This window comes from Cherax quadricarinatus, chromosome 13 (assembly GCF_038502225.1).
Source record: "Cherax quadricarinatus isolate ZL_2023a chromosome 13, ASM3850222v1, whole genome shotgun sequence".
Classification (NCBI taxonomy): domain Eukaryota; kingdom Metazoa; phylum Arthropoda; class Malacostraca; order Decapoda; family Parastacidae; genus Cherax; species Cherax quadricarinatus.
The window spans coordinates 12,118,806-12,131,887 of record NC_091304.1 but is presented as its reverse complement, the minus strand read 5'-3'; the positions used below and the strand labels follow the sequence as shown (position 1 = coordinate 12,131,887).

General features: G+C 45.0%; 1 protein-coding gene across 8 annotated transcripts in view; it reads left to right on the top strand.

Annotated features, from left to right (window-relative positions):
• Window positions 1-13,082, top strand: part of LOC128688654 (probable sodium/potassium/calcium exchanger CG1090) — a 272,867-nt gene that overhangs the window by 119,776 nt on the left and 140,009 nt on the right. Inside the window, exon 2 of one of the 8 annotated variants that reach the window (XM_070084511.1) lies at window positions 9,524-9,649. The exons of the other annotated variants lie outside the window; for them this stretch is intronic. The gene's annotated coding sequence lies outside the window, so the exon portion shown is untranslated. The remainder of the gene's footprint in view (window positions 1-9,523; window positions 9,650-13,082) is intronic. 8 annotated transcript variants of the gene reach the window in all.

Sequence of the window (13,082 nt, the reverse complement as noted above, 5' to 3'; positions counted from 1 at the left end):
TGAAAAAGTACACTAGTTACGACACACGAGTTCACCCTGGCTATAGTTACTCTAGTTTAGAATAATAAATTATATAGAAAAATGTGTACGCAAGTATAGAATTACCTGGGATAGTTTACAGCATAGTGGCGTACATCAGTGGTAGTGGGGCCTACTGAGCCAGTTGGTGGGGCCCTCGGTGAGTCCTTCCCTGGGCCCGGCTGTGGCAACGTGAGTCCTGAGTGTCCATGTTCGTGGAAACTACTCAAGGTTCGGGGAGACCGCAAGTCACCTGGGGTCGTTCGTAAAAGTCGTTGCTGTGGTAAACAGTATTAGAGCGTAAATGTGGAATGAGAAAGTGAATGTGGCATGAGAGACTGACTGTAACACGAGAAGGATGAATGTGGAACGAGGAAGATAATGTGGCATGAAGGTGAATATGTCATGAGAGAGTGAGGGCATGATTGGCCATCCCACTGTGCCTCCTGTCCGCCTCTCTTATTGTTGTACTCACTGCCTGATTATCTCCTCCCCAGCTTCTCTCCAGCCTCCCCTCGTCCTCTTCTCCCCAGGGTCCTCAACTCCTCACCAGCCTCCCCATGTCCTCCCCAGGGTCCTTACCTTCCCAGGCTTCCCACTTCAAGAGAGTTGTGGTGCCTTTGGAAGGGCGCGGACCTCGTCCCCAACCTCCCCCACCTTACTCCCAGCCTCCCCACCTTACCACTAGTCTCCCCACCTTACCACCAGTCTACTCACCTTACCACCATCCTTCCCACCTTACCACCATCCTTCCCACCTTACCACCATCCTTCCCACCTTACCACCAGCCTCCCCACCTTACAACCATCCTCCCCACCTTACAACCATCCTCCCCACCTTACAACCATCCTCCCCACCTTATCAATAGCCTCCCCACCTCGCTTTTGTTCCTTTGTCTTGACCTTTTTTTTTTTTTTTTTTTTTTTTTTTTTTTTTTTTAGCTCCCACGTCTGTGTCTATTTGGCGACGTCTGCCACTGCCTGTTTTATGCCCGGTCTCTCCTCTCCTCTCTTCTCTTTTCTCTTTTTTGTCTTTCTTCTCTCTCTTTTCTATCTATTCTTTTTTCTTTTTTATCTCTCCTCTTTTCTCTCCTGTCACCTCTCTTCTTTCTCCTCTCTCTCTCTCTCTCTCTCTCTCTCTCTCTCTCTCTCTCTCTCTCTCTCTCTCTCTCTCTCTCTCTCTCTCTCTCTCTCTCTCTCTCTCTCTCTCTCTCTCTCTCTCTTACACAAGATTGTTTTACAGTGTTTGGTTAAGGTTCTTAATCATGCATCAGACATGCAGATAGTGAACAGGACGAAGTTGGAGTCATCTGTGGACCAGCGATTTTATTTGCTCAACTGATTTTATTTCGTTGATGTCGTTATGTTGTACGAACATGTTCCAGACTCGAATCATTCTAGAAATAAATGATCTTAGATGAAGCGATGTTCTGGAAAAGGGTCAGAGTGTAGCTGTTGCCCGCCTTGTTTAGCCGCTCACTCCTCGCTGCCCTTGGAGTGGATCCAGGTGTGGTACTTTGGCAGTATTGGCTTAGTACGCAATTGTAAAGCCACCCATATTCCTCCTGTGTTGAAGGGTCTGCTGTAATGACAGATATATCCAGGGTGGGTCCAGGCGAGAGATGAGTCGTTTTGCTCTGTTCTCTATTCTGTCAAGTCGCAGATGAGATGGGGGGGGGGTGGAGGCAATCCAAGAAGGTGGAGCATACTCAAGGTGTGAGCGCACTTGTGCCTCGTACAGAATCTTGCAGCCTCTGCTGTCGAGCAGATGTGAGATGCGTCTAAATGCTTCCTGGCAGCTTTGTTTGCACGATTTACAACGTGATTCTTCATAGTTTGGAGTTAAATTTCACCCCAAGGATATCAACTTCATCCTTGGATGCCAGCACTCTCCCATTCATTCTTACCACTGCTCCAGCATTACCTGGACGGTGCTTAGAGACCATAATCATTTGTTTTTTCTCAGGAGCAAATGTGACCTGCTGTCGTTTTCCCCAGGCTGGTGATGTAACTTAGAGCAGCTGGCCTTTCCCGTCTTGGGTAGGTAAATGTCAGAGTACAGTCGTCTGCATATACATGGGATTCTGGGATGAGATGAAGAAGGTCACTAAAGTAGACATTCTATAACAATGGCCCAAGAACATTTTCTTGTGGAGCACGCGCACCAATAAAATGTCTTGTTGATTTTGTCCTATTGAGAACTACTCTTAGAGATCTACCTTAAAGGTAATCATAGTGAAGAGCCGGCGACTCCTGATGCTTTTAATTTTGCCAAGAGTCCCTGGTGTTATACCCGGCCGAAAACACCAACAATGTCTGAGTGCTACTACACAACTGATCTTAGATTCATCCAGTGACTAGTGCCACATAGTGGAGAGGTTTAACAGCAAATCAGCAGCACAGTGACCTTTTCTGAAGCCATATTGACGGTCACAAAGAAGCCAGTGGTAGTCCTGATAGATGTGTGTTAGAGGTGACGCTAGCTGGTCTGCATATTTACTCCGCAATCTTGGGCTCACCTTATTTGAGCCCACAACTTTGATCCAGCGATTTAAGGAGAAGATATACTTCATCCTGCCATATTGTCACTAATGACAACTTTGACACAGTTCTTAAGGCTAGCCCAGGAGGTTTCCTTGCTGGATCAGGAACTTTCATCTTGGCAGCAAAGAGGTCAGATTTTTTTCTTGACTACTAGCAGAGGTGGTGTCAGCTTGTCGATTTAGAGGGTGAAATAATTTCTACAGGTGAATATCCTTGACCAAGGACTACCAGGTTTTGAAGGGCACTCTACCTGATGTTAGTTGTAGTTTTGTGTCAGCCTCCCATCTAGAGATGACCCACTCTTCGACTTGTTCCATTTACCAACAGGCTTGCTTGTGCAGGTTCATGTTATAGATAGTGGGATGCCTCTTATATCCTCTCTCTCTCTCTCTCTCTCTCTCTCTCTCTCTCTCTCTCTCTCTCTCTCTCTCTCTCTCTCTCTCTCTCTCTCTCTCTCTCTCTCTCTCTCTCTCTCTCTTGTGATCTACCTTTATTTATCTCTTTACTTTTCGCGTCCTGTCAGTTTCTTCAGCTTTTTTTATGTTAACTTCGGTCTTCTCTTATGGCCTCTTATATTTCTTCTTGTGTACCTTTTTTACCACCTTTATGTTCTTACCACAAAGTTTCTGAAGGAAATACAGTTCGAATTTTTCTTACATCTTGTGTTGCCTTCCTCCGTGTGTTGCGCTGCCAGTCTTGATTCTTCTTTTTCTTCTTCTTTACTTAGTAGTTGAGGCCGCTCATTTTTTTTTTTGGTGTGGAGAATTTGTTTTATTTTAGTGTATATATAATCGGATTTTGAATTTCCAAAATTCTGATGTTTATTTTTTTTTACTTGGCGTTGTTGAAAAAATTATCGCCATGTACGCTCCGGTCATTAGTTAAATAACTTTCTTGTGATGCAGATGGTTTAGAAAACTGAGGAAACGTTTCGCCAGCAAGTGGATTCTTCAGTCCAATATAAAGACCGGTGGAAGATGAGAAGGAATTTCAAGTTGTTAATCCCTCAGCCTGTTGTCGATGTGTTCAGTCTATCAGTCTCAAGACTGATGTACTAAACACATCGACTCCAGGCTGAGGGACTGATTACTTCATTTTCCTCATCTTCCACCGTACTTCTCTGCATTAGACTGAAGAAGCCACTGGCTGGCGAAACGTTTCCTCAATAGAGATTCCCAAATGTTGCACAAGTGTCTCCTTCAATAGCTTTCTTGCCAGATTCTGTGTGCAAACGTAACGTTCAAATGTCTCTATGAACTACAACATTCAAACTCTCCTTCAGAGTGCGGACACTGTTTCCAGCCACCATTCTCACGCTCCAATGGCAAGCCAAAAACCCAAAAACCATTTGTCTCTCTTCTCTTTCTCTCTAAGACGCGCTCTCACTCCTGCTGGATACTCGGATCTCTACCACTCCAACTCCACCACTCCCTCCCACCAACCCTTCCATGCACGACACCCACCACTCCGAATTTATACATCCTTTGGGTCAACCTATTCTCTTCAGTCTTTCCTAAATGACCAGCCTGCCTCAGCAACTTCTCATCTCTCTGAATTATACTATTCATAACCTTTTACACGTCTTGTAATTTCATCTCTCCTTATTCTTCGCATAACATTCACACTATTCATTAGTATCAGACTTGACGTCTTCGCTACCTTCAGTCTGCTGACTTACAGATATGACAGTAATGTAAATGTGTGTTTACGACTACTGTCTTGGAAAGGGCATTGAGCTTCAAACAAAGAAAGGTCTGTGTGTGTGGTGGGGGGGGAAGGGGGGCTTTCTCCAGCTATTGTAATAGGCGCTCACGGCGTGCATAAATCCATAGTCTTCCAGTTGCTTACTACTACTACTACTACTACTACTACTACTACTACTACTACTACTACTACTACTACTACTACTACTACTACTACTACTACTACTACTACTACCACCACCACCACCACCACCACCACCATCACCGCCGCCGCCGCCGCCACCACACAACAACATACACTATGACCAACTCTACAGGGACATCATGCTCATGACAGTGGGAGGGAGAGTTAGTGAAGCGTTGCCACTTGTCTACTTAAATAAACTAAATTTTTTTAATTAACGACTAGTCCTGGTGGCTCCAGCTGCTGGTCCTCGCTGGAGGAACGTGTCTTCGTACCTCCAGCTGCTGGTCTTCGCTGGAGGAGCCAAGTCTGGTGGACTGACCACATCGACTCAAGGTTGAGGGACTGATTACCTCATTCTCCTCCTGTTCTTCAAGATTCTCCTTTGTATGGACTGATGAAGCCACTGTGTGGCGAAACGTTTCCTCAATAAAGATACCCAAGAGTTGCACATGTGTCTAATTTATCAACATGTCGGTTCTCTGAACCATTCATCTACAAACTTATAAGTATCTCATATATTCTCAAGAAATCTTAGTCCATCATAACCTTGAAGTTGTTTCATGAAGCCAGCCTTTATAGATGTTATATGATTTTTAGAACTTTCACTCAGGTGAAGACAGTAAGGCACCTTGTGGGTGTGGGAAGGTAAGACAGTGAGGTACCTTGTGGGTGTGGGAAGGTAAGACAGTGAGGCACCTTGTGGGTGTGGGAAGGTAAGACATTAAGGCACCTTGTGGGTGTGGGAAGGTAAGACAGTAAGGCACCTTGTGGGTGGGGGAAGGTAAGACAATAAGGCACCTTGTGGGTGTGGGAAGGTAAGACAGTAAGGCACCTTGTGGGTGTGGGAAGGTAAGACAGTAAGGCACCTTGTGAGTGTGGGAAGGTAAGACAGTAAGGCACCTTGTGAGTGTGGGAAGGTAAGACAGTAAGGCACCTTGTGGGTGTGGGAAGGTAAGACAGTAAGGCACCTTGTGGGTGTGGGAAGGTAAGACAGTAAGGCACCTTGTGAGTGTGGGAAGGTAAGACAGTAAGGCACCTTGTGGGTGTGGGAAGGTAAGACAGTAAGGCACCTTGTGGGTGTGGGAAGGTAAGACAGTAAGGCACCTTGTGAGTGTGGGAAGGTAAGACAGTAAGGCACCTTGTGGGTGGGGGAAGGTAAGAAAGTAAAGCACTTTGTGGGTAGGGGAAGGTAAGACAGTAAAGCACCTTGTGGGTGTGGGAAGGTAAGAAAGTAAAGCACCTTGTGGGTGGGGGAAGGTAAGAAAGTAAAGCACCTTGTGGGTGGGGGAAGGTAAGAAAGTAAAGCACCTTGTGGGTAGGGGAAGGTAAGACAGTAAGGCACCTTGTGGGAGGGGGAAGGTAAGACAGTAAGGCACCTTGTGGGAGGGGGAAGGTAAGGCAGTAAGGCACCTTGTGGGAGGGGGAAGGTAAGAAAGTAAAGCACCTTGTGGGTGGGGGAAGGTAAGAAAGTAAAGCACCTTGTGGGTAGGGGAAGGTAAGACAGTAAGGCACCTTGTGGGAGGGGGAAGGTAAGACAGTAAGGCACCTTGTGGGTGTGGGAAGGTAAGACAGTAAGGCACCTTGTGGGTGTGGGAAGGTAAGACAGTAAGGCACCTTGTGAGTGTGGGAAGGTAAGACAGTAAGGCACCTTGTGGGTGTGGGAAGGTAAGACAGTAAGGCACCTTGTGGGTGTGGGAAGGTAAGACAGTAAGGCACCTTGTGAGTGTGGGAAGGTAAGACAGTAAGGCACCTTGTGGGTGGGGGAAGGTAAGAAAGTAAAGCACTTTGTGGGTAGGGGAAGGTAAGACAGTAAAGCACCTTGTGGGTGTGGGAAGGTAAGAAAGTAAAGCACCTTGTGGGTGGGGGAAGGTAAGAAAGTAAAGCACCTTGTGGGTAGGGGAAGGTAAGACAGTAAGGCACCTTGTGGGAGGGGGAAGGTAAGACAGTAAGGCACCTTGTGGGAGGGGGAAGGTAAGACAGTAAGGCACCTTGTGGGAGGGGGAAGGTAAGACAGTAAGGCACCTTGTGGGAGGGGGAAGGTAAGACAGTAAGGCACCTTGTGGGAGGGGGAAGGTAAGACAGTAAGGCACCTTGTGGGAGGGGGAAGGTAAGACAGTAAGGCACCTTGTGGGAGGGGGAAGGTAAGACAGTAAGGCACCTTGTGGGAGGGGGAAGGTAAGACAGTAAGGCACCTTGTGGGAGGGGGAAGGTAAGACAGTAAGGCACCTTGTGGGAGGGGGAAGGTAAGACAGGGTGTATCATAAAGGATAAACACGTATGTATTGAATATGTTGATATATCTAATATGACTTCTGAACCTACGCTGAGTACTAGTGTACCTAGAGATCTGAACATTAAAATGGTATAAAATACCTAACAACCTAGAGATCTAAGTGCTAGAACCCAAGATGTTTTGTATATTATGTAAGCTGAATCCTTGTATAAATAAATAATATAGAAAAATGATGTCTTTTTAATGTTAAAAAATATGCATGTTCTCGTACATTCTTGTTTAAAAATACACTACTGAAGATGTGTGTATCTTACAGCCTCTTATGTAACTCATTCGTTGTGGTAATCAATGGCCTATTAAAATATAAGAACATAAGAACATAAGAATGTAGGAACACTGCAGAAGGCCTACTGACCCATACGAGGCAGGTCCTTATCAAAACGATCTCTACCTAAAGCCACGTTGTTAGGTAAGACACATATGTATTTTATACCATTTTAATGTTCAACCTAAAGCCACCCAAGAAATAACTCCCGTACCCAATGACAATATAACAATATAGCAATTGTTATTAATCTTCTGTGTGTAAGGCATAAAATGTGTTGCCTGCACGTGAGTTTTTTCTCCTGTGTGCGACTTATTTGTATATCGAACTAAATCGAATTTTGTATTATTCAAATTCACACTCGAAGTACGAGAATGAATCACCTGGATCGACAGCTGCGTTTATAGAAAATGGATACATAATTTTTTTCAATGAATAGGTGGTGTCATTTCTTCTCTTCTGTTCTCCCTGTTACCGATACTTTCCACCTCTGTCTTTATCCACTCTTCCTGGCCTCCTCCTCCTCCTCCTTCATGACGCACATTAATGTTTCCCCCGTCCCATGATAAACTATAAGGAACTTTACCTTCTGAGATAAGACTATGAGGTGTCTTGTAAGAATATATGGAATCTCGAAGGTTCTGAGAGATACATGTAAGGTGTTGATAGAGTATGAGACTTCCTCCAAGAATATAATAATATATGAGAGGTAAGGGTACCTTTATTTAGCAAGAGCCAAGGGCTGCAGCCACCTAGGCTGCAGCTTTTAGTTACAGGTATGTGTTTTTATTACATTTGTTAACTCATAGCCTCTCTTTGTTACCAGCCTGATGTCTTTGGTGATTATTGAGGTGGTGTTGGTGATGATGGTGACGGTGATGTTGGGGTGGTGGTGATGGGTGGTGGCGGTGATGGTGGTGTGGTGATGCTGGGTGGTGGTGGTGATGTTGGGGTAGTGGTGCTGGGCGGTAGTGGTGATGTTGGGGTGGTGGTGGTGATGTTGGGGTGGTGGTGCTGGGTGGCGGTGGTGATGTTGGGGTGGTGGTGCTGGGTGGTGGTGGTGATGTTGGGGTGGTGGTGCTGGATGCTGGTGGTGGTGATGACAAACTGTCGAAAGTGTCCATGTGTTTCAGAGTGCTTAGTAAGCATGTTTTTAGCGAGTCTCTTACCCACCATCCCCACACACCTACTTTCCTCACCCATTACACACACACACACACACACACACACACACACACACACACACACACACACACACAGACACACACACACACACACACACACACACACACACACACATACACACACACACACACACACACACACACACACACACACACACACACACACACACACACACACCTACCTCCGTCAGGAGTCGACACTTTCAGGTGGTCAGGCGCTGCTCCCTCCGTCGACTAGAGCGCCTTTTAAGTCCGAACTTTGTCACGGGCATGTATCTTCATAGTATAATGTATATATGTATATATATCTTAATCATATGTATACGAGTATGTATCTTAATCATAAATACGCATATAACTGTTGGACAAGCAGATGCCGTTGCAGAAGTGAATATTAACTGTCCAGGTAGTGGCATTGTTTATGTTCAGGCGTGGGAGACTGTTGACGGTGACTGTTGACGGTGACTGTTGACGGTGACTGTTGATGGTGACTGTTGACGGTGACTGTTGACGGTGACTGTTGACGGTGACTGTTGACTGTGACTGTTGACTGTGACTGTTGACTGTGACTTGACGGTGACTGTTGACGGTGACTCTTGACGGTGACTGTTGAGGGTGACTCTTGACGGTGACTTGACGGTGACTCTTGACGGTGACTCTTGACGGTGACTCTTGACGGTGACTCTTGACGGTGACTCTTGACGGTGACTCTTGAGGGTGACTCTTGAGGGTGACTGTTGACGGTGACTGTTGACGGTGACTGTTGACGGTGACTGTTGAGGGTGACTCTTCCTCCTGTAGGATGCAAGTGTAGGAATATTTATATTTGTGTTATTTATAATATATTAATCATATATACAATATTCAAACTTAACTGAAAATAGAAAATTAACACAGTAAATGTAATTAACATCAGTGATAATCATGGAATTGAAAATGTAGAGAGAAGTTTGTATTAATATTTATTTCTACAAGTACATGATATAATTTATATAGACGAAGCTGATGATATAATTTATATAGACGAAGCTGATGATATAATTTATATAGACGAAGCTGATGATATAATTTATATAGACGAAGCTGATGATATAATTTATATAGACGAAGCTGATGATATAATTTATATAGACGAAGCTGATGATATAATTTATATAGACGAAGCTGACATCAATGACATTGAAAGCCCCTTCCACGGGCGGGGATTGAACTAGTGGCAGGTGAGTCGTAAAGCCCCTTGTTATGCAGAGCATTTCTGGCAAATTAGGTTTTGTCCCCGGGATGCGACCCACACCAGTTGGTTAACATCCAGGTACTTATTTACTGCTAGGTGAACACGGACAGCAGGTGTCTTGAGGGAAACACGCTCAAATGTTACCACCCGTACCAGGGATCGAACTACGGACCTCAGTGTGTGAGCTGAGTGCGCTACCAACCGAGCTACGGAACTCCCTGAGTAGGTATACGAGAAATTTCTGCTTTTCTTATATAAGGAAGATAACATTTGAAACCCTCCAATTGACTGCCACTCAAATATTTCCTAATTATACGATAATTTGTCTGGAGTGGGCTCTTTGTGTTGCTCTGCCAGAGGTAAGAGTATAAAAAAAATTGTTCTCTTATTAAGTATGCATGCCCCATTATTTAACAAGACTTAAAGTGAACGTTTATTAGTCTTGTGTCACGTTGCAAATGTATAAAAGTAATTCAAGCCTTTGTAACACCAGAGGTACCGGAAGCATCTTTTTTGTACTGCCAGATGTACGACCAGTGTCATATATCTCCCAGTGTGTTGTCAGAAGTACGACCCCAGGTTTTTACACTGCGTAATGAAAGGCGAACTTTGTTAAAATGCACAACCCTGATTAATCATTTTTGTTCTACCTGTACAACTTCTTTCATGCATTTTTCTTCCAGCTGTACGAGAATGATTTTATTAAGCTGTGTTGCCAGATGTACTGTCGGTGTCAGGCATACTGTATTTGTCACATACACGACCGGTTGGTCAGAACATGGTGCTCAATATTGGAGTGCGAGTTGGTCTTACCGTGTTGTTAATGGTAAAACATTGTAGTTGTACCTATCCGTCTGATGTATTCATAACCGAGACGGGCAGTGTTGCCAGATGTACTGGTTTGAGTTAAGGCAACTATGGTGTTGCTTGTATTAGTTTAGGTACGACCTAATTGCGTTGTAGTGTCAGACGAGCATCGTGTGAGAGGAGCGATCAATACAGGTGTGTTACCGTGTGATACACGGGTCATTAACTCCAAGGTCACACTTCTGCATCACAACGACCTCTTCCGTGTAACTGTGTAATGACTCGTGTATAGCCACTCCTTGTGTTTAACGATTCCTCGCTCATGTAAATAAGTATACAACTAGTAGGCGAGCAATCAGCATTGCAAGATGAAATATCAGCCGAGCACTCAGAGTGCGGGATATACTGTGTATAAATATTGGTGGCATGTAACTTGCCAGGTGTACGAGAACTACCCGTTGGCATACCACTGCCAGCCACACGAGCACTGCTTCCCGACTCCCGCTGGATCACAGATTATTGGATATCTATAATTCAGGCTCACATAACAGCCCTTAGGAGGGAGTTTATGTATCAGCAGCAACTGGAGGCAGGGTAGTAAGGTGTCTCACTTGTGGGTGAGAGACTTGCCTGGCAGCGGTGACGCGGGTGAGCCTGGGAGTAGCGGGATGTACGAGAGTTATCTGCAAACAATTTTGCCACTCTCCGTAATTATATTTTGAATTAACAACATTAACAGCAATATAAGTAACTGTCCGACGCATCGTAGTATAAATCAGGTGAGCCTGTGTCTCAAATAACGTTCATATGAACGTATCATTATTTGATTAATTAGCGGGATGTTATGCGGTGAGTTGTCTGATACCAGTTAACTGCACTTATGTTAAAACATTTAACGTTAATATTGTTTGATGCGAGAATACTAAGTTGTGACAATAATATAGGGAGATAGAAACAACCAGAGGGAGAAAGTGTTTCGTGGGACAGTCTTAATAGTTTCTCTGACATTTGATGACTTTTACATTCAACACGAAGTATGCACACACTTAAAATATGTAGTAAGACATTACTTGCGTTCACAGAGACGTTCATAAAGGATGTATTTCTTGGTTAAGCTGAACATAGGACAGTTTAGGACAGTTTAGCCTTGATAGTACAGGTTGAGGACTGGTAGTATAAGCGTTCATGTAGTGTACAGTTACTACTCCTGCTTCTGTGTCCTAGATGACTGGATGTTTCACCTGTTAACAACAGGTCACCTTTAGACCACTCCTGCATGTGTATTTTTTTTTTTTTTGCACGAAATACAAACTTTATTTTTAACAAATTTGGAGACATGTGCAGTGTACTACTACCCTGTCATGAAATATGATAGTTGTGTAGTGGGAACACCTGTTAGTTATGTTTCCATGTCATATTCCAGGACGAGTTGCATGTATAGTTTTGCAATCTGTCAGTTTGAGCTGGGAGATAATAGCAGGGCGTTCAGGATACATTCACATATTCCACTCTACTGCTCCTGCCTACTTTCTGTACTCGACTGAAGAAGCCTACTGTGTGGGCGAAACGTTTCGGAATAAAATTGCCTAACTGTTGCCCATGTGTCTTACCTACCATTCCACTGAAGGTTCGGTAGCTTCAGAGGTTTTGTTAAGGGCAAGAGTTGAAGGTGGTACCTTCACCTGGTGGGCAAGAGTTGAAAGTGGTACCTTCACCTGGTGGGCAAGAGTTGAAAGTGGTACCTTCACCTGGTGGGCAAGAGTTGAAGGTGGTACCTTCACCTGGTGGGCAAGAGTTGAAGGTGGTACCTTCACCTGGTGGGCAAGAGTTGAAGGTGGTACCTTGGTACCTTCACCTGGTGGGCAAGAGTTGAAGGTGGTACCTTCACCTGGTGGGCCCCTCAAGGAAGGTTCCTTGATGTTGGTGAGGGGCTCTTGATTTAGGGAATTGGATCCGTGCTCCAGTTCCCCAAATTAAGCCTGAATGCCTTCCACATCCCCCCCAGGCGCTGTATAATCCTCTGGGTTTAGCGCTTCCCCCTTGATTATAATAATAATAATCACCTGGTGGGCAAGAGTTGAAGGTGGTACCTTCACCTGGTGGGCAAGAGTTGAAAATGGTACCTTCACCTGGTGGGCAAGAGTTGAAGGTGGTACCTTCACCTGGTGGGCAAGAGTTGAAGGTGGTACCTTGGTACCTTCACCTGGTGGGCAAGAGTTGAAGGTTGTACCTCCACCTGGTGAGTTCTGGGTATTTAACTTGACTGTTGGTTGATAGTGATGCCAAGTAACAGTAGTTTAGAGTTGCTCACACTGTCTTAACAATACATACTTGCCCTTCCTGGGATTAAATCTGATTGAATCCTTTTCCATAGGCGCTGTACGATCCCTAAGGGTTTAGCACTTCCCCAATAATGAAATAAAAAAAGCCATCTCTCCCGGGCCAGAGGACAGAAGGGGGTGATGACCTCTGACCTCCTGATGCTGCAGCCAGAATACATTCATTCATCCTAAAATGTTATCAGTGCTCTTAGTACGATTAGGTAGTCCCGTGTGTGTGTGTGTGTGTGTGTGTGTGTGTGTGTGTGTGTGTGTGTGTGCGTGCGTGTGTGTGTGCGTGTGAGGGTGCGTGTGAGGGTGCGTGTGTGTACTCGCCTATTTATGGTTGCAGGGGTCGATTCACAGCTCCTGGCCCCCGCCTCTTCGCTGGTCGCTGTTAGGTCCACACACACCCTGCTCCAAAGAGCCTTATCGTACCTCTTCCTAATGCTATGTATGGATCCTGCCTCTACTACATCACTCCAGATTGTTCTACTTCCTGACAACTCTCTGACTGTGTGTACTCGCCT